Source organism: Cryptotermes secundus, unplaced genomic scaffold (genome assembly GCF_002891405.2).
Source record: "Cryptotermes secundus unplaced genomic scaffold, Csec_1.0 scaffold22, whole genome shotgun sequence".
NCBI classification, from domain to species: Eukaryota; Metazoa; Arthropoda; class Insecta; order Blattodea; family Kalotermitidae; genus Cryptotermes; species Cryptotermes secundus.
In genome coordinates, this window is record NW_019742961.1 from 5901892 (window position 1) to 5929774 (window position 27883).

Sequence of the window (27883 nt, forward strand, 5' to 3'; positions counted from 1 at the left end):
GTACTAAGCAAGGTATAAAAACAGTTGCTTTATGAGGAATTAGTTCGTACCATTGAATATTTGACGCAATAGACAAGGTGTCGCAGAAACCGATGTTGCTATAACCAAGTTTTACTGTATTATGTTTTCGGACATTATCCATCATCTTGTCTTTATCTAAAATCCGTTCTGTTTATTTTTCAAAACACAACGTGTCGGAGACTGGATTCTGTCTCCGTCTTCAGGTAAAAGCTACTCAGTTGNGAGACTGGATTCTGTCTCCGTTTTCAGGTAAAACCTAACTTTTGAAAAAAAAAAATAAACAGGACGATTTTTAGATAAAGACAGAACGATGGATAATGTCCAAAAATATAATATTTGTATTAATGTACCATCGTCATAAACTTTTAGGTCTTATTTATTTTATCGTCTTGTCTATATAACGTCAGCTTCTGTGGTCTACTGGTCAGAGTTCCTGGCTACAGATCCAGAGGTGCGGGTTCGATTCCCGGGGCTACCAGATTTTCTGAGAAGTAATGGGTCTGGAACGGAGTCCACTCAGCCTCGTGAGGATAATTGAGGAGCTACTTGAATGGAAAAGTAGCGGCTCCGGTCTAGAAAACCGAGGTTAACTGCCGTGGGGATTCGTTGCGCTGACCACGCGACACCCTCTATCCGCTAAAGTTGGCACTAACTCCGCCAACAAGCGGCGGTCGCTCGGCGTACTAAAGCCACGGAATTTGTTTTTGTTTTTTGTTTATGTCTATGTAACTTTTTATACTAAAGTCCTTAGCAGTTGTAAAGCAAGATCTTGTTAATGGCGAGTTAATGGCTTTCACAAATTCGAGATTATGAATATCTCCATAATATTTTAATCCAAAGGCAGAACCAAATAATAATATTTTATTTTACAACAAAATATCTCTAGGCCTAAGGATCCTACCGAAATATAGATTTAAATTACATGCATTCTCAGATCGCCACTATACGGAACTCAGAAGCATGTGTAACTCCCCGTTCTCCTTTATTCCAGTGAACATGTCCTACAGCTCTTTTCGTAAAATCTCCAGAGTGTTGGGAAATCATTTTGAATGCGTTAAAAATTCTTAATTCTGTTGCTGCTATCCAAGCCGTGCCAGCGAGAAGTCACTAACAGAGAAGTTGCTAAGGAAAGAATAGTAAGATGTTGCCGAAGACTAACTACAGTCATAAATTACTCGAATAAACCTATTTTACTGAAGTTGTGGTGAAACTGTCATCTTCCTGCGAGCTCTAATAGAAAAATTAAGTAAACAGGATCCGAAACTTAGTAGCTTTAAATTTTCGTGTAACTCACTCCAAGTGAATCAAACTATATTTATAATTTTTGTTTCTTCTTCTTTTCCTTCCTTTCCAGGCCTCTTTTTTTGGGCCTTTCAATAATTCTATCTTTAGTTTTCTTTCTGTTCTCTTCATTATAATTCTGTGTATACAAATGGACAGGCGACAATTTCCTGTTTTATGACAGCCGGTATAGCTCAGTCTGCATAGCTACTGGACAACTGGGATTTGATTCCCGGTAAGGGCAAGGGTTTTCTCTTCTCTATACCATCCAGACCGGCTCTGGGACCTACCTAGTCCCTTATCAAATTGGTACCCGGGACTTTTTCCCAGATGGTAAAGAGGCAGGGGCGTGAAACTGATCACTCATCTCCATTTGGTGCCAAGGTAAAACTGATGGAGCTGTACCTTCGCTTCTCAATATGTCTTAATGGCGTGATGCTTAATTAATTAAGCGTAGAGGCCGTTGTCATTGAATAAATTTCTTTCCCTTCTGAACATTTCCATGTGTGCTCTTGCCACAGGATGATATTTTCGTAATGTTCTAACAAAATCACTCTTTTCTGTTACCTGTATTATCAAGAATGTTCAAGGTGAAAATAAATTATTAAATAAAATAATTTTAAATACAGTCAAGCGTTTTACTCTTACGTAAATTAAATAATTGATTTCTTATGCCCTCAACACGTGCCCTCCATTTATTGTAGTCTAATCGCTGTCCGCTTCTAGTGTTTCGACTTCTACTTCGGAACTGATTGATATAGGATACCAGGAACGCTCTCAGCCCCTAGTATGGAGAGGTTCGATTGGGACAGCTCTCTTTTCACAGTTTTTCTCAGTTCCTCCAGGGAAATACCGAGATAATACCTTTACTACGCCAGGACCCCTTCCTTCAAATCATTTCCCATCCGTAAGTTGCGCTGTTGCCGGTCACGGTAGCCTCGAGGTCTGAGGCATGCACTGACTTCGCTCGCTCGGAAGCCGGGATCGTGGGTTCGAATCCCACTCAGGGTATGGATGTTTGGTGTGTGTATGCGTTTATTCTATGTTGTCCTGTGATTAGGTAGCGGCCTTGCGAAATACTGATCAGTCGTCCAAGGAGTCCTACCGTCTATAAAATGATCATGAAACTAAAATCAGATGCCAGGGCACAAGGGGGCTGTATAGTAAGTGAAAGAAAAACGTTATGCTGATCTCCGAGCGTAGTTCTCAAAAGCCGCTTTTAATTCACTTCAGTTATCCTCGTTTTATCCTGTTAACATTTTACAGCCGATAGTTACTGCATGTACCATCTGCTTTCTGCTCACAGGCTGTATTTCGTGTGTTTGATATGATTGTCACAGTAAATAGCGCTTTTCCCCTGAACGGCATTAACAGGTTGATCTTTTTAGCGAAGGTGTAATGTGATTCCTGTGAGGCATGAAATAAATCCATGCATAATACTTAGAAGAAATTCAATCTTTAGAGAGTTAAGATGGATACAGATAACTGAAATTAACACCGTGTGACTTGCACACAATATCTACGAGTAAATATGGGAAATTAGTCAATAATAGGAAAATTTCATTTTTAGTAAGTGGAATAGTTTAACAGGAGGATCATATGGGTAGGACATGTAGCATGCTTGGGGTAGTAGGTGAATGCATATACTATAGGATTTTGGTGAGAAAGCCAGAAGGAAAGAGAGAACTAGGAACTCCTAGACGTATGTGAGTGGATATTAGATGCATTAGATTGCATGATTTGGACTTGATTAATCTGACTGAGGATTGGGACAAGTGAAGGGCTCTTGTGAACACGGTAATGAACCTTCGGGTTCTACAAAATGGAAAATTTTTCAGTGACTGAGTGACTGACAGCTTCTCAAGAAAGGCTCAGCTCCATGGCTGGAGTATTAGTATTATTAGTATTGGGATAAGGTGATGAATAAATATGGAGTAGTTGGTAGAATGAAAATGTGCATGGGAAACGAAATTTCTCGGAGGAAACCTTCCCTAGTAGTATTTTATCCACAAAAGATCCCATATGAACTGCCCTGAGATCAAATCCAGTCTGGTGCTTTTGGACTAACCGTCTGAGCTATGATGTAGCAATCTGTCCTTGTGCCTTAGCCTAATTTAAGACGAAGATATACCTTTGAAGATCTAGGCACAGACAAGGATAATATTAAAACTGGGTTAGATGAGATTATAGAGATATGAACTGGATTTAATTGCCTCAGTGCTGGAGCCACTGCAAGATCTTTTTGGATATGGCAGTGAACTGTCCGGTTTCAGAAAAAGTGAGGTGAATTTCTTGACAAGCTGACGGACCATTAGCTTCTGAGTAAGAGTTCTGGTTTTACGGCACGTAAAAGATCATCATGTCTCTAGGAGACCTCTGAGCAAAATTAGGTAAAATGTTTCCCGCTCAAGTAGTTTCCAATGCCTCCGGTAGATGGGGAAGTATCAGGTACCACTGCCAGTAGATGGGCCGAACTCGCTGGCTGAACGGAGCTGATAGCGAACACCAGTACCGGAAGGGTATGGCGACTGGTAGAATATCAAAGGGGGACGTACAATAGATCAACAACTGGTCGCGGTGCATGGGGAAACCCACCCCCTCCAATAATTAATGAATGAATAATGAAGAGTTCTGGTTCCCTGATTTTGTTGCTTAAGGAGTGAGATGGGGGATATGACACCAGCTTTTATTGGCAAATGAAATTTACGACGAAAGATACCTGGAAATACGTGTATATCAAGGAACGAAGATGAACGTCCACCTGGATACAACTGATTCTATTTGATGGGATAGTAATGTTCATCTACTTCAAGCCGAAAGGAAAATCGGACCTAATTTTCTGTACCTACCTTCAAAATGAGCAAGAAACTGAGTGCCTGAACTAGTTCTCCATTATCAAGACAGGATGAAGGAAAAGAGGTAATCAAGTTTAGAAATACGTCACGTAAAGGCTTGCCGGAATAACAGTACGTAGACCTTTTAAAGGGGTGGGTAGGGGAGAATTTCATTAGTCTCAGAGACGAAGCCATCAATTTAAGAACAGAAGATGCGATAATTTTCTGCCTGGTCAGGGATATCATGCTCCTGACGGGATAGTGATGGATGAGTATGAAGTTGGTGCGGGTATAACCTGCTTCAGTTCCACTTCATCCATCAGGAGACCCAAATGAGCTTATTCTGAATTAGACTCGGACCTTCGTGGCGAGAATCCATTGCCTAATTGCTTGAGCTATGTCACGGCTCTGAGAGAGAGACAATAACAAATAAAACTTACATTCAAGAAGAAATGTACAAAAAGTTCTGGGAAGAACTAATAGCCTATTTTCAATTTACTACTAACATCAGAAGTACCGCATAGAAATCTCCGAGTATAAAAGTTCTTCTGTTGTTACATGTTTAGTTGCTGCCGCGGGAACGTGTTTACTGAGCCGTCGCCTAGCAACGGTTGTATCTTCCGACTCCAGTATTTCACGGACACAAAGATCTCATAAGAACAAGGAAAGTAGGCTAAAAAGCATTTTTAGTATGGGGTTTTCTTGTTACCAGTCTCACTTAAGTATCTTCCTGTCTTTATAAAAAACTTCTTGTTCTTCTTCTGCTTCTTTTTATTCAAGCAGCGACTCTAGCCCTTGGCACTGGACTATGATGCATCTGGTGTCGATTTTAGGTATCACGAGCTCTACATTCTGCGATATATCGCCGTGTAATCCTATGAAAGTCAACCAAATTTTACCCTTAAGCAGGAGGCGACATGTTCTCCGAGACGTAGGTTGACTTTCAAGGGATTACACGGCGTTATATAAGAGAAAACAAAATTCTTCATAACCATCGATGTGAAAACCTGAATTCCAACATGGATTGTAATTGATTTGTTGCAGGAGAAGTATACAGAATTTAGTCATCACATCCAAGTTTTGGTTACAGTTGGAGAAACGGGCATTTTACATGAAGACTATTCTCAGCACATTTTGAGCGTATATCTCTTAGATATTTATAGGAGCGAAAATATTTCGAACAACACGTTATACGAAGTATACGTTTGCTGCAAGTTTTACGGTTTTCGAAGTAATGAGGCGATAGTGAACAGACGGAATAAAATTACTCGTATTATAATCTTCATAACTTCCGAGCTTATATTTTACACTGTAACCAATAACTGATTTCCGTTGCGCAACACGTCACAATACTCTAAATTGACCGAAAACTCTTATAGTTCATAATTTAGACGACTTCGTCGCTGGTGTCTTTGTTGTGTAAATAGTGGAAAGACACATTTGACACGTATTTACTGCTATTTACGCTGTTTATAAGACAGCAAGTGTAGTTTCATTATGAACTTAAAATCTGAATGCAATAAAGCACCCGAATTATTATTCTGCCAGTACGTTTCTTAACTTGTGTAACCGGCCACTACATGTCGCATAAGTTTGTCTCAACGGCATACGGTGTGAAGTCATAGAGCTTGCTTTGTTGGCAGTATACCATAACGGTACACTTAATACTCAGAAGAATCAGTATATATTTAAAAAAAAATACACGGTTACATATCCAGCAAATGTTCTTGTTAAAGGATTTTAGTTTATATAATATAAGAATTTAATTTAGAGGTCAGGGGTTTCAGAACGCTTCTGTGGTCTGCTGGTCAGAGTTCCTGGCTACAGAACCAAAGGTGCGAGTTCTGTTCCCGGCGCTATCAGATTTTCTGAGAAATAGAGGGTTTGGAACGGGATCCACTCAGCCTAGTAAGGATAATTGAGGAGCTATTTCACGGAAATAGAGGCTCCGGTCTAGAAAATCGAGATTAACGGCCGTGGGGATCCGTTGCGCTGACCACACGAAACCCTCTGTCCCTTAAAGGTGAGAGGTGTCAAGAAGAAAATGAAACAGCCACACACATCCTGTGTGAATGTGAGGCCTTAGCTAATTTAAGATTACGTCTCTTGGGTCAATACTTTATGGAACCAAGTGACTATTTCGACGGCCCTACCTACAAAATCCTGCGCTTCATTCGAAGTGAATGTTTGCTGAGGGGATAAACAAAAGGGGAAGCACAACAGACCACTGTAGGTCGCGGTGCAAGGACCGAGAAGCCCCCCTCATTATAAATTCATTGAACTTCGCCGATAAGCGGGGGTCTCTCGTTCGGTATAGTTCGCTAGCGGACTAAAACCACGGAGTTTGTTTTGTCAGGGGTTTCAATCAAATAAGATCATAATATTACTTTCATTTATTGTAACAGTGTACTACTCAGTAAAATAAATTAAACCATGCAAAAGAAAATAACTCGTAGAGAGAAATGTTACTAAGAAAAGCTTCAAATGAAAGACCCACAAGAGATAAGCCGAACGCTTCCATGGCTGCGCGGTAGTGTGCGTCCGCAGCTCAGAGCGGGAACAGCGTCGCCCACGCTAGGCGTTCCGCGGTGATCTTATGAAAACTAACGTATTTCAAATCCCCAATTTCCGACTGGCGTCCAGTAGTGAGGCATATCTCACTTTGACCACATAACCAGTGTTTTCAAGCATGGAACATTTCCTTATTTGCTGGTCAGAGTTCATACGGTGCTTAGGAACTGCAGCCTTGCGCCTCTGGAAATCTAGACACCTCCCCGAAAAGCATGGGTTTAAGTCTGAGGTTGATAAAACAGGAAGAAAGCAACGTCTATAGACTGTAAACTGAAAGGTGACCGTATTGGTTTTACACAGGAGACCAAAAACGAAACAGACAGACTGGTTGTAAAGTTGTACAGAAGATTGTCAGGGGAAACCGAAGTACTCGGAGAAAACCCGCCCCAGTGCCACTTTGTCCACCACAAATCCCGCTTGACCAGATAGATCCGAGATCGAACCCGGGGCGCCGCGATGGAAAGCCAGCGACTAACCGTTTGAGCTTTGGCGCGCCCTGAAAATTCATTTTGAGTTGTTTCGAACCCCAGCTAAATACTTTTATAATTTACCAGGAGCGTCGCTTAACAGTGTTAGCTACCAAGCGCACAATATAAGAGTTAGTCTGCTCTTCTTATTTTGTAGAAATTAAAAGGAGGCTTATGAGATTACCTTGCCGTCTGTGTGTCAGACTATCTGGTCCATAGATTTTCGTTTTCTATGCATTTCGTGTCATAGGCGTTTAGTTCTTTCCAGAACTTCTTGTTTTTCTGTCAGATTGATTATCTCAGTGACGAACAAATAGGCCTATTCAGTGAACCTGAATTTTTCTATTTTAATAAGAGGCCAAGTTCTATTACATCCAAAAAAATGTACATAATTGCACATTAAGTATTCTGTAAGAGAGTTTATCAGCCGAACAGGCGTTCCCTTTCCAGCATATAGCTAGCTATAGAACACTTCTCCCAGACCCGTTTGGCATAACTCACCCGACAAAAGTAAACAAGAGCAGATCGCTTAGCGAAAGGCAGGTTCTCTGTCATTAGATTTCTGTTAATAGCAGTGACGTAACGAAGGAATATCTGGTTTCATATGTTCATTTAATTAAGGTTCATAGCCAATATTATTAAAGAGTATTACTATCGATCATGCCGACCGCGGAAGCCGAGCAGTCAAAGGCATGTACAGTCCCCACTCGCTCGGAAACCGGAATCGTGGGTTTGAATCCCACTCAGGGCATGAATGTTTGGTGTGTGTGTGTGTGTGTGCGCGCGCGTTTATTCTGTGTTGTTGTCCTTTGTTTAGGTAGAGGTCTTGCGACGAGCTGATCATCAGACCAAGGAGTCCTACCGTCTATAAAATTGATCAATGAAACTCAGAGATCAGCCCTATGCCCCAAAATGGGATCGAGAGGAAAAAATTATCGCTCATACATTTTGCCGTTCACTGCTTTGTTATTGCTGCAAGAATTATTCGTAAGAAAAGCGAGTTTGTAGAAATCTCTTGGCAAACCTATACTCTTTTGGCAGTGCAACAATATCTGTGCTTGAAATATCGTTAGCCATTTCAAGCATAAAGTTCAGCTACACAGGATTTATTTAATTCCTGCCTCTCAGAATACACATTGCATTATCATACTCAGATAATGCTGCAAGGGTGTAATGCTGAAGAGCGCTGTATAGTAGTCCGTTTAAACTTAACCGACGTTTCAGAGGGACATATCGCCTCCATGTTCAGGGTCGAATAAACCGCGAAAGATATCATGAAAGCAGGTAACTTGAAGATGGAGGTGATATGTTCTTCCGAAACGTCTGTTGATATTGAACGGACTACACGGCGTTATATCCCATAGAAGATACTACTCTTCATAATCACCGCTGCGAGAATCACATAGTTGGTTGAGGCACTATGCTGCAAGCCAGAAGGTCGCGGGTTCGAGTCCTGATGAAGTGGATTTTTTTCAAATGACCTAATCCTTCCAGCCGCACTATGGCTCTGGGGTCGACTCAGTCTCTAACAGAAATTAGTACCAGGAATCTTCCTGGGAGTAAAGGGCGGCCGGCGCTTAAGGCTGACCTCACTGCCGTCTGTGATCCGATTGTCCAGAGAAAATGTGGGAGCCTCGAGGTCTCACAACCCTATGGGCCCCCACGGCCTGTCACAGGGTCAGCTTTTGTCAGTATCTCAGATTAAGCTAAAGGCAAGATGAACAATACACGTAGAAGGAATTGGTCATGGCCTAATTTGAGGAACTATCCTGACATTTCCCCAGAAGGACTAAAGAAAATCACTAAAATCGCCAGTCAGGACAGTCGGTGGCCCTGGTAAGAGTAAGATTTATTTTTATATACGCTGGCATTAAATTCCCTTGCCCTTTAATCGGTTCAGGAAAGGCACGATAACTTACCTAAACGTTGAAGTTCAGGTTCAATGTTGGTTTCAAGGACAGTATATTCCATGTTACGCTACATAAATTATCCTCATTTTATAAGTGAGAACAATACAAGCTAGTCAGGCTTTAAATACAATGGCACCATGCCAGTTCGGTAAACATGATGTCATTCTGTGGGAACTCGTAAATACAGCGTAACCTCGATAATCCGATTAAATTAGAACACAGACTTGTTCGGCCTGTAGAATCATTCATATTACTAACGTACAAAAAAAATCGAATCTTTGGGTAACAATAATTATTCAAGAGATTTATAAATATGTATTTAGTTTGACTACACGCCGGACTCGATACATACAGTAACCCGGTTACATTTTGAACGCCCAGAAGGGCAAGTCTAGCAACACATAATAAAATATTTGATAAGAATTCGTTTTTAATGTAAGGAGGAAAATAGTTATATTACATTTTTAATTCTTTGAAGTTCAGATTATTTTGGTGGTGCTGTAAGAGATTTAGAATTACTGGGAGTTCGGATTAACGCGGGTTCGTATTACCGAGGTTATACTGTATTTGAAACCGAGAATAAGCGGGCAGACAAAGCACGTGCACGGCACGACAAATACACAAGCATTAGAGCAGTAGTTCTCAACCTTTATGAGACCGTGGCCCAGTAAGTTCTTTTTTTATAAGACGAGGGCCCAGTCCCAACAAATTTACTCGTAAATACCTTTCCAGCTCTGTTAAAGTTCATGCATTAAGCTAAGGTAATATTAGTAATTAATTATAGCTTAATCATAAAGAGTATTAGTACCCTTATGTATACGGTATGGCATGTTGACAAACATAAAATTACCTTTAAATTAGTTATCAATCACTGGACTAATGAAATCTTGTAGCATTTTGTAGTTTCCTCAGACCAACATCATTAAATTAATTTGTGCTAATTTTCATTGACATATCCCATGCTGCTCACCAAAAACTTATGTTATTCAGCGTAAAATTGATTTTAATAATATTGGTTTGAAAAAAAACGGCAGTGAGAAAAATATTTATGCATCGTAACTTACCATAGAAGTCAGCTGAGTAGGGGAAGAAGCAGAAGGATGTCAATTTGCCGGTGAAACACTTATTATCACATACACACGTCAAATAATTATGTGTAAAGTATGTAATTTGATAAATAAAAATGTATGAATCTCTGAATTCTAAACACTACTTCCAACACTACTTCTATTCCGTTCATTCGTTGCCGCGGGAACATGTTTATCGAGCCGCTGCTAGGCAGCGATAAGGGGGATAAATATACAAACATAGAGAAGCAATAGATTCATAAAGTACGCCGTCGAGAAGAGCTCAGGTTTCATAAATATTGCATCAGGCATTCAAAAGTTGATGTGGGGGATACAAGTACAGACACACACAGACTTTTATGGTTTCATAATAAGGAATTTAGGCTACAAATTATGTGGAATGGCCACTGACAGCATTTTAACAAGTCCAGGGACTGGTGTGCTGACGAATTTTAAGTGTTACAATTTTTTTTCTCTCACTTTCTGTCTTCACAGCCGTTTGGACCTTGGCCGCTTTATCAGTTTCTTTTTCTTTTTAAATTCGCTTAGTGGGGGTGTAGTCCAACTGTGTCCACTCGACGCGGCGGCCACTGATTGGCCTATTGTAGCCTGCCCCGGGTGATTATGATGATGGAGAATTTGGTGGAATGAAGATTGGCAGTGGAAACCGAAGTACTCGGAGAAAACCCGCCCCAGCGCCACTTTGTCCACCACAAATCCCACTTGACCAAACCCCGGGATCGAACCCGGGCCGCCGCGATGGGAAGCCAGCGACTAACCGCTTGAACTATGGCACGGCCTTATCAGTTTCTTAGTCCTATACACATATTGTAGGACTCCTTGGACGGGGGATCAGCCGGTTGCAAGGCCAATATCTACACAGAGAACAAAACAAACACAGAATAAACGCATATAAACATCCATGCCTCGAGTGGGATTCGAATACACGACCCCAGTGTTCCAGCAAGGGAAGACAGTTCATGCCTTAGACCACGCGGCCACTGTGATCGGCTGTGCTACAAATTATGCTGGCTTAATTTAAACATGAGTGACTTCCCGCGGTAAGGAAATTTATCGCCTGACACACAAATGACAAGGCCGTACAATAAGTGCATATGGTTTGGTGTTAATAGCAAAGTCAACGTAGATGTTTACAGCGTTGAGTAAGGGAGAGCAGTTCACAATGACAAGTTATAATTTGGGCTCTCTCAAGACACTGCAGCAAATAAAAATATATGTACACATGCATGATTACATGCATAGGTATTCTACATATGCACACTTTCAGATAGGTCGGAAACTGTTAACAATTATTCCACGAAGCAGTGTCCTTCTGAAGCTAATATTCACTCAGCTTCTCAGGAAATTACGCACCTTTCATGGAACACGAAGGTTAATTACCGTGTTCACGATAGTCCGTCAGTGCAAGCCTCCCTGGACCAGATGAATCCAGTTCATATGATCATATCTGATTCCTTATAATAACATTGTCACGTGTATGAGTGACTCAAGACCGGTTTTGCATCGGTAACTGGATTTATTGATCATTTAACAGGTGGTAAGTAACAGCCTCACTGGAATACACACTCTAAAAATCACTGTAACTTCTCTTCATAACCTCCATGTGACTACTGAAACCAATCTCGTATACTGGTAAGATTTATGTGTAGGATTACTCGTATATGAGTTTGGTTTCAAAGTTACGCGGACGCTATGCAGAGGAATGACACTAATTCCTTCATCTCACAACTTCTCTTGTTATTACCGTTATGGGTTTAACAGCACCTCCCGTTCATAATAAAAATCAAGTTAATGAATGTATCTGCATCATTTTAGACGACTTAAACTCCAAAACTTTTAATCGAGGTTAAAGAAATAAAATTAAATTCGGAGTATTAATTCTGTCATTTACTTCCTGTTTGCTGTCTAAAAACATTACGATTAAATATATAAACTATAAATTTACCTGGTGTTACTTATAGTGTGAAACTTGGTCTCTCGCTCTAATGACAAGAACACTGATTTAGAATGTCTGAGAAAGGGGTATTAGGTCGCGCCATAGCTCAAGCGGTTAGTTGCTGGCTTTCCACCGCGACGGCCCGGGTTCGATCCCGGGGTCTGGTAAAGTGGGATTTATGGTGGACAAAGTGGCGCTGGGGCAGGTTTTCTCCGAGTACTTCGGTTTCCCCTGCCTATCTTCATTCCACCAGTTGCTCCACAATCACCCTCACCTATCATCTGGAGCTGGTACAATAGACCAGATGTGGACGCAGTACAAGGGACTTAGTCCCACTCCACTAGCAATAAAAAAAAAGGGTGCTAAGGAAGATACTTGGCCTCAAGAAAGAAGTGCCATGAGAATGGGATAAAAAGGTAAATTAGTTCCTTTGCTTAATTAACTAAGCATCATGCCATGAAGACATAAGGGAGGGCGGAGGTATAGCTCCACCATTCTTGACCTCGGCGCTAGATGCAGGTGAGTGGTCAGCTTCACGCCCCTGCCGCTTTTACCCCAAGGAAATCGCCCCAATACCCGTTGGATAGGACTCTTGGTATGCCCCAGAGGGGGTCTTGCCATAATTTTAGGTCCTTAAAAATAAAATATGTCGGTCACGGTAGCTGAGCTGTCTCAGACATGTACTGTGTTCGCTCCCTTGGAAGCCGGGATCGTGGTTTCGAATCCCACACAAGGCATGGATGTTTGGTATGCTTATGTGTTTATTCTGTGTTTGTGTTGCCCTATGTTTAGATAGAGGTCTTGCGACGAGTTGTTCACTCGTCAAAGGAGTCCTACCGTCTGTAAAATTATCAAAATGAAAAGAAAAAACAACCTCGAACCCGTAAGGTATAAGATGAACGGATTAAGTAAGTAAGAAAGATATTAAAATATGATGATTATTATCTAATTGCTAAGTTTAATGAGATTTGTAAAAATACCTAGGTATTATATTTTGAATGTATCGTTCCTCGACGGTATAATTATCACCTCTTTTTGCTTACAACCAACAGAACTGAATGACATACTCGTATTTACTTTTGTCAAAGAAATGTTTCTTTGATTCTATCATTGGAAAAGTAAGGGGTCGACTTATGTTCGAACTTATTCGATGTTTTTTGCAATAAAAAAAATACCTGTAAATTCCTCCATAGAGTGAAGTGCTCTATCTTCTGGGACATAACACACACAGTACTGTGAAAATCAACACGGCACTGTATCTTAGAAGATGAAACTCTCCATAACCACCGCTGTGAGAACTTCAAATCCTTACTAGAGCGTTTCATGTCAGGTAATGCTTAAGAACTGGGTCGTGGACCCTCTGATATCTTGATACACTGTAGGCGTGCTGTAAGGAGGCTGAAGACTTCACCTCTCACCTTTAATGTGACCTATTACATTTGTCATGACGCGGACAAAGGTTTCCGTAAATTCAGCTGCTCTGCAGCATTTACCATGACGCTAGGCCCACACTGACGGGCACTAAAATTTTAACAGGAATTAGCAAATATGCAAAAGTGAATGTAATAACATGTGAGACGATTAATCTTTGTACCTTTTTTTAATATGAAAAGTTAGGGTTTTCTTTCATCGTCATACGCTTTACTACTAAAGCAATTGAACGCACGTCATGACACTTTTGTGTTGGACTTCTACATCAAACGTTGCAGAGCAAATCTGATTCTATTCCTGTATTCTTGTTTTTGCATTATATTAAAATATAACTATCAAATTTAATTAAAAAATTCACAAAACACAAACATTGGACTACAACTACACACAACCCGTAGCCTTTTCCGGTATTGTGAATAATTAAAAATGAGTTTCTAATTTTATTTCGCATGTTAAGTGAGGATTATATTTATAGAAAGGGAGTTTGAGAATAGACTGTTAAAGTCACTTGGAATTAACCATTACAAAGTAAAGGAGGCTGAAGAAAATCGCATTTTAAGGAGCTCTAATACTTTTGGACTCTTCACCACACAATGTTAGGGTGATAAATTCAAGGAGGATGAGATAGAATGGGAACAACCGGACACACCTAGGTGTGAAACGAGGATACTAATAAAGTGGATCTTCAAACAACACCATATGAGGGTGTGAAATAGATTCATCTGAAGAATGCTGTTTTCTGGGATTTGGCGCCCTGTAGATACTGTGTAAACCGACGTTTCGGAGGAACGTATTGCCTCCATCTTAACGGTATGACAAATCCGAGAGCGAGGAACCAGCGTGAGCAGATGGCTGCGGCCCCAACCCAGATGACGACATCCTTCATAGTCACCGCCGTGAAAAGCGCAAATCTTACATAGATTCATCTGGCTCAGGAAAGGTAGCAGTTGTGGGCTGTTTTGAACATGTGGCTTCAAAATAGGCTGAAAATTTCCCGGTCAGTTGAGTAATTGTTGGTTCCTCGATAACTACATTAGTAACTTCCAAGGGCCACAGGGAGTTATATCCCAGAAGAGAGATTTATTGTTTCAGTACATTACTCCACGGAACTGGTAACTTACTATATCGCACTGTCCACCTTTTCTTGTCTTTCAAACACCTTTCATCTGTGAGGCTTCTCTCTCGTGATTCATAAATATTTCCGCATTTCAGATGAACGTACATCACAGGCCAGGTGTTCAATTAGTTGCACAAATCAGTGTTACATAACGACTGAGATGTGTGTTCTTAGCGGTACGTGGCGGTGGGATGGGTGAGAATGAGGTCTCGGAAATAAGCAACTTCTATTAATGATTAATAAAACAGTAAAGCACACATAACTGTAAAAAACACATTTCTTGGAAAAAGGTAAGAATTGAAGAGTTCTGTCTTCTGGATATAACGCTGTGTAATCCATTGAAAACCAACCGACTTGCCCATGTTTCATAGGTTCACTGAATTCTGTTTCACTGCTGAATAGTATTCTTCATTTCTACATCTGTAAACTCCCATGACTACACGGCGTCATATGCCAGAAAAGAGTAATCTTCATAACCACCGCCGTCAGAGCATCAAAACACATAGTATCCTTGTTGCCTTCATCAGAACTTTGATATTAACTCCCTGGAATGCCATTCGACTTCTTGTACTTACATACCTTCATATAGTTTAAATATTTCAAAATAATTTGTTTTAAATATACCCTAACATTTTCAGCGTAAGTAGGCCTACGCCTCATTTATTTTCCACTTATTACATTTTGAATCAAATTTCATAAAATAGAAATTATTTTGTGTGGTTTGATATTGTGAAAAGACGCCTGAAGGCCAGAATAGTGGAGCCAGAGGAGCCGTTGCTAGGCAACGGCTCTGCAAACAAGTTTTCGCGCCAACAAATACGCAAGCAACAATAGATGAATTGTTTGGAACAATGTTTTCTGTTAGAACCCTGCAAAGTGGTAATGAAAGAAGGGAACTAGTGAATTGGGGCTCAGTTGGCAGTCGGGCTGTGAAGAGAAGGCTTTGCGTATGGTATAATACAGTGATATTAAAGTGTATAATTCTGGGATACTGTTATACTTCCTGCGTTCCGTTGCCAGGAAACGGATAATGGAGGCAATAATAGACTGAGGACACAAATGTCTGTAACAGTGAACTGTGAAGTGTGGAAATAGAGGTGCTGATATAGCTGTTTGTAGTAAGACCTGTAAGTGGTCCATAAGTCCAGTAGTCCAAAACCCCGTCTATAGTCACACCCATAAAACATGACATTATGTTACATTGTGGGGGTAAGGAACAGAGAGGAACATTTGTAACAAAGTGCGTGTAACACAAAAGTTCACAGCCACGTATTGGTAGACAGCAGTGATGATGCCCCCCACGTTAAACGTTCCATGTTAATATTAAACATATTTATTACAAGATATATGAGATTGTTATTCTCCTAAGAAATACCACATAAATTAAAAATTCGCAAAGCACTATAACGAATTATTTTCATGACCACAATTTCACAAGTGCGAGCATCATCCTGCGCGGATGTTGGTGCGTTTTATCAGTCTAAAAATATAGAATAGATAGACATACAAATACGCGATAAATAGAACACTTACTTTAAATAACTATTTGTTCATTAAAATTTTAAAAGCAACGAAGTAGTCATGAATATCGCCTACTGGGTTTATATTATCATTTGAAGGAGTGATTATAGACGGGGTTTGGTTTAGTAATTGGAATTATTGACAGTTTACAGTTTGTAACTTCAAATCACTATAGCGCCATTGCTAATTTCTACATTTTAAAAATCACTACAGCACATACTAAGTCATTTCAGTTTGCTGCAGTCTCCACTAGTAGTTTTCTAGTAACGGCTTCTAACAGTGCGGATTCTTCAACTACACCGACCAGGTCATAGACTCGCTCACAACTCACCGCCTTCCTTGCAGTTGACTTTACGACTGGCGGTTTACCGCCAATCAGTTCGTCTTGGCGACAAGCCCCTTGAGACTCACGACCAGTAATTTTACTTTCCAACTGAACACTTGCGGTCATAGTCCTTTGTAACATCCTCTCTGATGAGAGGATGACCCTATCGTCTACAATTGCTGCTGGTCTTGCCAGCGCAGTCATTCTCGGGTCCGAGTTCTGTGGGGCTCGTGACCATATTTTACTGTCTCAGATTTTAGACTTCCCTTTTCGTCTCCTCCTATGACTCGCAGGGTCACGGTGGAGGTATTCGACACCGTCTCCACACGGGATGACGGGAAATTGGCTGGTGTCCTCGTTATACTCATATATCCCCGTTGCACGTTCCGCGTAGAAAACACCGTTTTCAACAGTTTCTCTGTTGTTGTTCAACTGTTTCTTGTTAAGAATCTGCTGCCTAGGAACGGTTGTTGTCGTGTTGTTTTGTGGTCATTGTCTAAAAACTGGATGATACTCCACGATATTAAAGAGGCAGGAGGTCCCTGGATCTAAAGTGTTGGTGCAAGGTCATCAGCTTTGGATAATTTGACAAAATGAGATAGACTACTCTGTCTTTTTCTATGCATTTTTTAAAGAGACGAATTACATGCATGGGAGTGAGGGTGAGGACACCTCCGTAAATACAAGATGTTTCTAAGAATTAAAATCGCGTATACAAGAAGAAAATACCTTTTCAAATGGAGTAAAAATTAATGGCTTCAAGATTGTTTCACGAATCACATGCAGACCGTTCTTCATTACAGTCGGCCTCTTCCATTGAAATCTATCTACTGGGGTGGCACATAGCACCTATCAACAAAAAAATTAATCTACTTTACAAAACCGAGCCTATAAGGGAGGTAAGAAAGATCTAAGGTGATTAATCTTTTCCAGCTAGAAGGAACTGGTGGAAACCGAGAAAAACGTTAGTGATAAGAATAGGTACACTTGAAGGTGGACAAGATGGACTGTGCTGCAAAGTAAAATAAACAGTGCGATCTAAAACAACAGAGAAATTCATCTGATAAAGTGGATGAGCAAATAAGAGAGCATGAAAGAACACTCTGAAAAGACAAGTACACGGTGTTTCACTTAATAAAGGCAATCAGACGTTTTATCGAGAGAGTTTCTCTTATTTCTCAAAGAAATACTATCAGGAAAAACCGGAGGAAAAATATTACGATCGTTGGCGTCAGAAATATGACACCGCGTAGTCTGGTAGATAATTCCGACGTTTCGAGGTACTTGTAATCTCCACCTTCTACAATGATGGATGTAAAAGGTTTTCCGAAACGTTGGTGTCTATCTACTTTAAATCTCACAAACTGCAAGATGATTGTGAGAGTAGAAATATTTTGCACTCAGAGGCCATGACACTGTAAACCCGCCAAAATAACTTCAAGAACATGGCAAGCTACATTTACACCACAATAAAAACCTCACATATCCCACTGGACTTTTATGGTCCTCATGTAAGCTTCAGTTAATCACTTGCGGTTTTTAATTATTTCAGCCTTCCTTTTTTTCTTCTCCCCGTTATTTAACTTTGGTATCTGTCTACTGGAGCCGATGTAGCTTAGTCGGTATAACGACTGGCTACGGGCTGGACGACTGAGGGTTCGGAGTTAGAGTCCCGGTGGGGTGAAGAATTTTCTTTTCTCCACGTCGTCCAGACCGTCTCTGGGGTCCACCAAACCTCCTATCGAATGGGTACAGGGGGCTCTTTCCCTGGAAGTAAAGCGGCCGGGGAGTCAAGCTGACCACTCACCTCCAACTAGTGCCAAGGTCAAGAAAATGTGGATCTATACATCCACTCCCCCATACGTCTTCATGGCGTAGTGCTTAAATTCGTTGGGAACAGGGACTTTACCTTCTTTCTCTTTACCTGTCTACCAAACTACACGGCATCACACCCCAGACGTCGTGCTATTCATAGACGCCAATGTAAATATCTCATATCTCACAGTGTAGACACATTTTCTAGAGGTTCCTGGTTTGAACCTTTGCCAAATTACCGTGAATCCTGACAGAAGATTTTAGTAATTTCCGTCTGACATCGAAGCTTAATGCCAGGATAGTTACTTCAATAGACCATGGCCTCCTTCTCCAATAGAACTAGCCACAAATTAGTCTATATATGGCTATATTTCTACCTCATTCGAAACTGTATATTCTTGCTGTTAATCCGTCGTCGTTAAGGAGCCCCAAAATCTATCAGTCACACAGAAATAAATGGAAAGATGCTACAATCTTTGCCGGGCTGCTTGCAAAGTAGCGTGGGGAACCCTAATGGTTCTGCCCTCAGTAGCCACTACCGCCGTCGTTGTAACTTCACACATTTCAGTCTACTTCATTCATCGGATCTCAGAACAGTTTAGAATGGTATGCCTTCGAATATAAACTATAATTTTCCCTGTGGTTCTGTATGGGTGTGAAACTTGGTCTCTGACATTAAGGGAGGAACATAGACTGAGGGTGTTTGAGAACAGGGTGTTGAGGAGAATATTTGGACCAAAGAGAGATGAAGTGACAGGAAGTCTGAGAAAACTGCATAATGAGGAGCTTCATAACTTGTACTCTTTTCCAAGTAAAATTTTCCATTGGCGCTACAGCCCTCATTTTGGGCCTAGGCCTACCTCCATGAAACTCTCCGTTTCACTTGGGATTTACTAGATCTTAAACATATGGTAGGACGCCTTGGGCGGGTGATCAGCTCGTCGCAAGGCCTCTACCTGTACACAAACACAGAAAAACGCACATAAACATCCATGCCCTGAGTGGGATTCGAACCCACGATCCCGGCTTCCGAGCGAGCGAAGACAGTGCGTGCCTTAGACTGCTCGGCTACCGTGACCGGCCCAAGTATAATTAGAATGATCAAATCACGGAGGATGAGATGGACAGGGCATGTAGCACGAATGGGACGAGGAGAAATTAATACAGGATATTGGTGGGAAAGCCGGAAGGTAGGAGACCACTGGGGAGACCAAGGCGTAGGTGGGTGGACATTATTAAAATGGATCTCAGAGAGATAGGATGGGATGGTATGGATTGGATTGACCTGGCTCAGGATAGGGACCGCTGGAGGGCCTTGTGAACATGGTAATGAACTTTCGGGTTCCAGAAAATGCTGAGAAGTTCTTGAGTAGCTGCACAATTAGCAGCTTCTCAAGAAGGTATCAGCTCCATGGGTGAGCGAGTGAGTGATGCCATCAAGCATGTCGCACTGCCTACACAGCCGCAACTAAGGATAACAAAGAGTTAACGGCATCCAAAATACGGGTCATTTAAAGGGTAAGGGGAGGGTCTTAGCGTGCGGCCAGGCTTTACTTTTCTGCTTTTCGACATTTAATATTAACCGTTAAGGTGATTACGTTATGATGAAAGAGATAAAGTAGCATAAATTACATTTGGTAGTTTCTGTAGATACGGTTCTAGTAAACAATGGCTCTATTCCTTTAGGACTTTTACCGAAGCAATTGGCTTCAAAAGTTCCATCCCTGGGGGGGAGGGGAGTGAGTGGTACGGCCGCCCAGCGCCCTACATGTCAATCTTATGATATATGCAATAGTTCCTGTGCATAATCTTATATTTAAAGGGAGCGGAAACTTGTGCTGGTTCTTAAATTCGGACTTCTAAGCCAGTTCATGCCGGTCACGGTAGTCGAGCCGTCTAAGGCATGCACTGTCTTCGCTCGCTGGGAAGCCGGGATCGTGGGTTCGAATCCCACTCAGGGCATGGATGTTTGTGTGCGTTTTTCTGTGTTTGTGTACAGGTAGAGGCCTTGCGACGAGCTGACCACCCGCCCAAGGAGTCCTACCGAATGTGTAAGATCTAGAAAAACCGAAGTGAAACGGAGAGTTTCATGGAGGTAGGCCTAGGCCCACTGGGGCTGTAGTGCCGAGGAAAAAAAAAGCCAGTTCATATGAATTAAAATCTGTACTAGTCAAACTACACATGCCTCCGCCACTGTTCGTTATGAATACACCTTAAGGTCTGAAACCCACTTTTGCACTTTGGCACCACTGTCGCCAGTATGTGGCCGAGAGTTTAGAACTGTGGCAAATGAAGTACAAAATTAGTACAAAAATTGTAAATTTGTTTCTGTACTTAATTAATTAAACACTAAGCTATGAAGGCGTATGGGTAAGTGGATGTATAGATCCACATTTTCTTGCCCTCGGCACTAGCTGGAGGTCAGTGGTAGTTTCATACCCCTGTCTCTATACCCCCTGAGAAAGAGCCACCGGTACCCATTGAATAGGAGGCTGGGTGGGCCCCAAAGCCGGTCTGGACGACAGGGAGAAGGGAAAATTCTTGACCCTATCGGTCGTCGAGCCCGTAGCCAGTCGCTATGCCGACTAAGCTATCCCGGCTCCTTAAAACAGGCGCTAATAATGGGATTATTCTAACTTAGTACACCATGCAATTCGAATAAGAAAGTTAAGTTATATTATGCTTTTTGAATTATATATTATTTTATTTTTCTATCACGTAATCAATTTTTTGTTTCATTTTATTTTTGATTTCTTATCTCTGGCCTGGCGTTTGGCTAATAACAGAATATGGGAGTTTAAGTTCTATGTTTCGTCCATATCGGCATTGGCTTTCCGAAGGATCGCTAATTAACTTACTAGCAAATTGATTATACGTAAGAATGAGCTTTGCTATAAAAATGCAGAGAGACGCCACGCAAATTCAACGTACAGGTTTCTGCTATTGAACTTTATATTTCACCTTTATAAAATGTTAAGGGTCCCCAAGTACGCCGATTTTCCCTCGGCCCCGCACCCCCTAGGGACGGGTTTGGCCACATATCTATCTCTGTTCGAAAGCGTCGGAACCCTACTTGCCCCTAACTGGATACGTTCATAGGTTACTTTAAAAAGTACTATATTGTATTTTCAAGGATAAAATTACGGCTACATTATCTGAAGGTAAATACATTAGAGTAAATTATTAATTAACAGGTTTCTTTGCTTAAAGGCAAGGGAAATTGTTTGTTTCAGAGGAAAGGGGAGTAGGAGGGAAGATGCGAAACTGAGTGATTTGCTGAGAATGAAGAACTGGACGAAATAGGGAACATATGCATGAGGCAGACGCTGTTAATCTAACGCATAGAACTGACCAAGAGAAGAGGTTAGGGGCGCGCCATAGCTCAAACGGTTAGTCGCTGGCTTCCCACAGCTGCGGTCAAGTGGGATTTGTGGTGGACAAAGTGGCGCTGGGGAAGGTTTGCTCCGAGTACTTCGGTTTCCCATGCCAATCTTCATTCCACCAATTGCTCCACAATCATCCTCACCTATCATCTGTGGCTGGTACAATAGGCCAGAAGTGGCCGCAGTACAAGGGACTTAGTCCCACCCCACTAGCAATAGAAAGAAGAAGAGAAGAGGTTTATCCAGAAAAAGAGTATGGTCCCGCAGGAAGCCCTATTTTACTTCATACAAAACTTCATAACTTGAACTGAATGGTAAATGATTTTTATGGAAAGGTCTGTGAAACTCATGACCCAAAACCAAGCTGTGAGTGGTATCAACGCACATTGTGTGGCGAGCATATCGGGAAAACTGTCACTAGCGGGTGAGTCTGCTCGTAGGAGACAGCCCACAGCACAACAAGCGTTCACGATAGCTCGCCACAGTAATAATATTCGTATGATAATTGGAATTTCACTGAAGAATATTATCTTCTGGGATATGACATCACGTAGTCCAGTTCATCGACGTTTCGGAAAAACTTACTGCATAAATTTTCAAAACCAAATTGTAAGACAAGCAACCAGAGAGCAAGAAGCAGACAGCAAACATGAAGGGTTGAAATCATAACGAAGATATCGGAGAGGAAGAAAGAACAACAGACACGAGAAAACAATAACATATACTGTCAAAAGAAATGGATAGAAAATTTGAAACAAATGTCTGAACACAGGACCTTGAAGCTTCTCTCTTAGAATAAAATAAGGCATACAAAACGTAGTAAACGTTGGTTAAAGGAAATTAATAGAAACGATTATTAACGGCGTCCAGTGTGATTGATAAGTGCTTTTTATTTCTTTCTGTATTTTCTTAATCTTTCATCCTTTATATCAATACATGCGGAAACTACGATTGCAATGTCATTGGTCATTATCAGTACACACACACACTATTATTACAATGCAAAGAATAAAAAATATTACCCGTTAACAATTACAACGATTTATTAAAATATTTATAAATTATTTTAAAAAGTATATTTACGAGTATGGTTTAAACACTTCGTTAAAATCTAGAAGCAATTTGGTTCGTGTTCTTTATACTGCTCTCTTTAAAGGAAGTAGAGTGTTTACCACCTCGTGGATCCGTTGTCTGACGACTGGGATTGCAATAGTAGTTTCCGTATATATTGATAATTTCCTTGTGAAGGTGGTCGCTCCGTTCGAAACATGTAAAGGATGTCTACACCTTATCGTGGTGAGGGGGTTTGAGTATGCTAAGGACCTTGAGATCTATACCAGCGGTAGCGTAGCTACTGGCAGGGCCTCCCTTTCTGGACAGGTCAAAGGGTAGGCATCAGAAGAAGAGAGACACCAAAATCCAAAAACTGATGCCGGAAGCAGCGTCATCAGCAGCGACTTGAAGCACAGAGCAAATGATGCTCGAGATGGTTCAAGTTCGTATAGCAACAGGCGTGACCAGATTGGTTTGAACGGCTGTTGTACTGCGATGTGGAAAGCAAATGGAAAAACTACCACATTATCACTTTTCCTGGATAGTCTCTTTCCAAAAACAGAGATATCATGTATGCGAGATGTTTTCTCTGGAGACAAAACAAACCAGAGGGGCGAATAGAAGTGCCCAGAAGACGAGGAAGAAGGCGTAAGAAGATGCTGGATGACCTTGGGGACAGAAGAGGATATTTTAATTGAAGTAGAAAGCTTGAGATCGCATTAAGTGGAGGAACTGTTTTGGAAGAGACTGTAGACCTGTCGTATGACAGATTACTGATTACTGTTACTAGTGTGACAGACCAGAATGAACCAAGTCAAATTTAAAGGAAATTAACTTTATAGTAATGGAATTGTTTTATGTGCGTGCTGCAGTATAATGAAATTTTTTGTAATGAGTAAATGCTGTGTTAAGAAGTTTCAGTTTGATCAGAATCAGTTTAAAAAATCAACGAACATGGATCCCAAAATGCTTTCATGAATAATTACATGTGTTCGTGTGTTTCATATTCAGAGTTACTGGACAAGCTTAGGGCTGTGAATACCTCAAACCTCACAATTTAGTTGAAGTCTGTTATTTGGATTTTATTCTCAAGATACCCGTATCCCTCTAATTACTTCAATTCATTTATCTGTCTATGACTCTACAGCTCTTCTGTTGGACCTTCGTAGTTTTTCAGTTTCTTGATCCTATACACAGTCGGTAGTACTCCTCGGACGGGGGATCAGCCCGTCGCAAGGCCGCTACCTACACACAGAACAACGCAAAGAGAATAAAAGCACACAGATATTCAAGCCTTGGGTGGGAATCGAACCGACGATCCCAGCATTCTAGCGGGCGAAGACAGTTCGTGCCTTAGACCGCACGGTCACTGTATAATCGCTTGACTTCGGTTTATTACCAGACCGCAAAACAAATTGTTTAAGTATTGTGTCTTATCTCCTCTCCCGTCCTTTCAGAATCATGTTAATTGCCACCTGCTCTATATCGCAATAAACTGTAGGGAAAGCTCCGTACTAATTACTGCGCCGCACAATAAAACTTCAAGAATTATTTACGCGTATGTGTCGCTTGTGACTTTTACAAGGCCAGCGGGTAAAGGAAGGAGGGAAAGAAAACCCAACTCCAGTAATTGGTAGAAAGACAACTTCGTGTTTGTTCATCCACTCTCTTCTGAACCATACGTAAAGACTGCTCGATCTTAGTGGAGCTCAAAATGGACACTGATAGGATATCTCTCCGTCTTGATACAGCAGACACAGGGCCTTTATGCGAACTTGTTTAAACTGGTACAATTCAGTAAAGAGTCTTATGTCTTGATGTTAACAGATATGTAGAGATTATGGAGATACAAAAAAAAACTCCGTGGTTTAAGTCCGCAAGCGAACTATACCGACCGAGCGACCGCCGCTTGTTGGCGAAGTTAGTGCCAACATTACCGGATAGAGGGTGTCGCGTGGTCAGCACAACGAATCCCCACGGCCGTTAATTTCGGTTTTCTAGACCGGGGCCGCTATTCCTTGAAATAGCTCCTCATTTATCCTCACAAGGCTGAGTGGACCTCGTTCCAGACCCACTACTTCTCAGAAAATCTTGTAGCGACGGAATCGAACTCGGACCTCTGGATCTGTAGCCAGGAACTCTGACTACTAGATCACAGAGGCGGTCCGGTTATGGAGATAACTTCTACGAAACCCCAGCATAACAAAGTAGCGACCATAATGAACATTTGTAGCACAATATTTTAAATTTCTATGGTGACGAGTTAAAATCACGTAAGGGGGTTAGGAATAACATGTTATTATGCTGAGATGAGCCAAATCAGTGGCAAGTACTGCTTAATACGCGTTTTAATCAGGCGAGAAGCTGGAATATTTCAGCCGATATAGCGATTAGACTACGAGCAGGAAACCCGAGGTATCATTATTCGATTCCCAATAGGAGCAAGGAATACTTCTGTGCTCACTCTGTACAGGTTATGAGGCCTTCCAACATGGGGCATGTCCGCTCTAGTAAAGCAGCTGAGGCGTGACGTAACCCGTTCTGCTACATGTACTTGACGATTGAACGCATGGAACTGTACATCCACGTACGTGATCATGGCCTGGTGCTTCGTTAAGAACAGAGACAACTTTGCCGTTCTTATCTGGTTTAGAAGAAAACAGTATTGGTGTTGGACAGAAATTAGGTAGACAGACCTCTTATGTAATACTGAAAGCTCCTGTGACTTACTAATCCGTTCCTCTTATACCCTACGGTGTCGTGGCTCCTTTTCTCTCTCTCTCTCTCTCTCTTTGATTATTTTACAGTAAGTAGGACCCCTTGGACGGGTGATCTGCTCATTGCAAGGCCTCTATCTAATCATAGGACAACACAAACATAGAAAAAACGCATACACATACAAAACATCCATGCCCTGTATGGGATTCGAACCCACGATCCCGGCTTCCGAGCGGGAGAAAACAGTACATGCCTTAAAACCGCTCGGCTACCGTGACCGGCTCCTAAGACTTACTGGTACAAAAGAAGCCGCGCCATAGCTCAAGCGGTTAGTCGCTGGCTTCCCACCGCGGCGGCCCGGGTTCGATCACAGGTCTGGTCAAGTAGGATTTGTGGTGGACAAAGTGGCGCTGGGGCAGGTTTTCTCCGAGTACTTCGGTTTCCCCTACCAATCTTCATTCCACTAATTGCTCCACAATCACCCTCACCTATCATCTGGAGCTGGTACAATAGGCCAGAAGTGGCCGCAGTACAAGGGACTTAGTCCCACCCCACTAGCAATAAAAAAAAAGACTGATAGATACTACGAGAACTTTAGTTAGCAGATAACCGGACCAAGCCTCGAACCGCCTATCTCTCGGATACTAATCTATAGAATTAACATAATCGTGTACTGATCTGGGGAGCTGCCGTATTTCAAGCAGCTCGAAACAACGGGTTAGCCTAACGGTAATGTTCTAGGCTCTTATTCCGGGTGCTGTATTCGAATCCTGGCCAGGACGCCGGCTATCCTGACTGATGTTTCTAGTGGATTTCCTCAGATCCCCGGGAAAATTCCAGAAAGTGCCTGGAATAGATTATGATAGCTTCCTTCCAAACTATTTCAAAATTATCATTCATCAAACAACATACCATTCGATTCTGTGTAGCCCAGATAGTAAAAGAGCCCTCAGTGACATTTGAGCCCCCAACTGAAAATTTCCGAGTTTATGTCAGGTTTGATATCCAGCAAAGAGGAGGGTGTAAGCGGCAACACGAAATCTATTGCCAATCTTACAAGCATCAGGTGATCAGGAAGTTGTGGTAACCAGATGAGTATTTCGAGACCAAAACGCGCTCGTACATTTTGACGAAAGCGAAACCAACTGCTGGAACCACGACATTTATAGATGTTGGCAGCAACATATTCATCTGCGCATGCTCTGCAGTACTTTTCTAAGCCTTTGTATCGATTTTGCAGGGGAGCTGTCCGGTAGCCATCTTGTGACGAGTGGGTTGCGGCTTCGTCAAATTGCAGGGGAATCTGGAGAAGAAAACGTTTCATATACGTGAAAGCAAGAACAGGGGAAAATCTAAACTTTGATGGAAGTCTGAAAGGATGGAATCCATCGTAAGCAAAGAGTGAGCCGATCTTCACCAAGGAAGCACGGAGTTAATAAACGCCTAACCCACAAACCCAACTATACAGGTCAGTTTAATTTATTCGTAAAATGTACGTCCATTATTGTAGCAGATATTCTGAATGTTATTATTTTCCATAATAGGCAACAAAGAAAAACAATATATGACGTTAGCTTTATGGAAGTACAGAATCTGAGTATTATACAAATTACAGGGTGAGTCCCAAGTTACTGCAGTGCCTGTTTGTGTTGTCACCAAATGTTGATGATTATATCACACTATATTATCATGAGGTATCTGTAATATTTATTGACATGCGTTAATATTTCACTGTTGAATAAATTATTCTAGCTTTCATGATTTAAATATAATTTTAAAATTTTGTAAGTCAAAAAAGTTCGAAATATATCACATACACACACACATACATATACACGTATATCATTAACTATACTAAGTACATATTCTAAGAATACGATAACAACACTCATGTTGGATCACTTTGAGAATAATAAAATGTTAACGCATTCGTGTTTACGTCATTCACATCCATTAATTTATTTGAGCCACGCTCGACAAAGGGATATCGTATAAAAGAAAATCATCCATTGCTAATAGTTAAATATCAGCCACTTAGCAATTTGGCGATGACTGACTAAAATTTAAATTTACAGCCACTTTTTTCAAACAGTTAACTGGAATAATGACGTATATGTATTTTCTNCGATAACTGCACTCATGTTGGATCATTTTTGGAATAATAAAATGTTGACGCATTCGTGTTTAGGTCCATAATATCCATTAATTTATTTTAGCCACGCTCGAGAAAGGGATATCTTATAAAAGAAAATCATCCATTGCTAATAGTTAAATATCAGCCAATTAGAAATTTGGCAGTGACTGACTAAAATATAAATTTACAACCACTTTCTTTTTTCAAACAGTTAACTGGAATAATGACGTATATGTATTTTCTTTATGGAAATGCACCTACGGGTTTTATATAACTCC

The 27883-nt window shown here is 41.2% G+C and overlaps 1 long non-coding RNA gene across 1 annotated transcript in view; it reads left to right on the top strand.

Annotated features, from left to right (window-relative positions):
* LOC117283009 overlaps positions 1-27883 on the top strand; it is a 57862-nt gene that overhangs the window by 15813 nt on the left and 14166 nt on the right. The window contains exon 2 of the long non-coding RNA XR_004513994.1: positions 26712-26939. This is a non-coding gene — a long non-coding RNA (uncharacterized LOC117283009). The remainder of the gene's footprint in view (positions 1-26711; positions 26940-27883) is intronic.